Genomic DNA, 1,604 nt, shown 5'->3' with positions numbered 1-1,604 from the left:
AATCACCTAATCTCAAATTTAAAAATTAGTGAGAGAAGGGTTGGTTTAGTCAGGATGGGTGACAATGTTGTCAGACACCTTGTACTCATATACTGTTTTGCAGAATGAGAACTTCTTTGTACAACTACTTAAAGATATATTAATAAAAATATTTAAAAAGGAGTTAAACCATAGGTAATTGGGAAAATGCTAACAAAAATGGATATGTGCAATTAGGTTTCATGGTCTGAGGTGTATAGACTATCTGCTGCTGTTAGGGTTAGTGCCCTGTACATTACTTATAAATAACTGGTGTCCTTTTCTTCTGAAGGCTCTTTTTTTTTAGTAGAATTATTTATTTTATAATTGTACACATTGAAGGAAATCATAATAGATAGCAGATTTCTTTTCCACCATAAAATTATTTACACCCATTTATTTAGCTAGAAATACTTGCTTGAGAGGTACTGGCGTATTCCATTTGTAATAATTTTTCTACAGAAAACAATGTTGTATGTCTGGAGAATGTTGAAGAAAATAGTTGCGTACATCTGTTCTGTCCTTTTGAGTCTCAATCACTACGAGTTCCAAGTACTTTGGGAGAATCTTGGTCTCCTGAATGGCCTGATGAATGCAGTAAAATCAAGCAGTGTATTTGTATTCCATAAATACTTTTAAATCCATACAAATGTTGTATGGGCTGTGGAGCTCACATTTCTCCTACTGGCACAATGACATTTGAAGAGTATTTGTTATGAAAGTTTCACACCAATTTTGTTCTGTTCCTTCTTCAATAGCCTCTGTGCTTCCCTTTCCATTTTCTTCCTTTGTTGTTTTGCTGCTCTCTTTTCTCTGTCTGCTATTTTCTGCTGCCTCAGAAGTTCTTCTGCTTGCCAGACTGCATCTTCCTCCTCTTCCCATGCATTAGTATTTTCTTGCCAAGTGTCTAAAGTCACCCAATTCAGACGACTGATGAATAAAAGGCATATCTTGTGTAGCTGCTAGTTTACTGGAGAAACCTGTGCTACCATCTGGGATGCCAACATTTAACTGTTCTCTCTTCTTAATAACAATTTTCTGAGTTTTCCTTATAGTTAGTGTCATGTCCTTAATATAGTCAGGTTCCAGTTGGTCCAAAGCATTTTGTTGTGATGCCACATTGCCGTTCCCTCCTTCAACCTTTGCATTTGTGGGTGCATCTTCATCCCAGGAGGTCCACTCCTCTACATCTGTCTGCTTTGGAACTGAAGAATAATCAACTGTAGTTGGCAAAGTTATTTGGTCTCCACTTAATTTTCTTCCTCTGCCAGACCTGCATATTAATCTCTTTAGGAATGAGAATACTGTTGCTAAGCAGGTACAAACTTGAAATAGCCGAAACTGAGTGATGGCCATGGTGGGAATCAAAACCTGCCCCTCCCCCTCCCAGCCCGCCCGGAGGCTCCCAGCTGCCACAGGCCACTTGCGCGCACATGAGGCACAAGCACGCGCCGCCAGTCGCTTCCTTGAGCTCAGGGTCGACGGTTCAACGGAGGGCTGCATCTCAACCTTGCTCATTCAAAGCCGGGCGCATGCTCCACGGCAGCCGCGCAGCTGCCATAGCCGCCCCCTCGTCGGCTTCTGAA

General features: G+C 41.1%; 1 pseudogene; it reads right to left on the bottom strand.

Annotated features, from left to right (window-relative positions):
* Positions 1-518: 518 nt before the first annotated feature.
* Positions 519-1,404, bottom strand: LOC122114101 (annotated as a pseudogene).
* Between the last annotated feature and the right edge of the window lie 200 nt (positions 1,405-1,604).

This window comes from Dipodomys spectabilis, unplaced genomic scaffold (genome assembly GCF_019054845.1).
Source record: "Dipodomys spectabilis isolate Male_0828 unplaced genomic scaffold, ASM1905484v1 ptg000106l, whole genome shotgun sequence".
In the NCBI taxonomy this organism is placed as follows: domain Eukaryota; kingdom Metazoa; phylum Chordata; class Mammalia; order Rodentia; family Heteromyidae; genus Dipodomys; species Dipodomys spectabilis.
The sequence above is the reverse complement of the archived record's forward strand: the minus strand, read 5'-3'. Positions and strand labels throughout refer to the sequence as shown.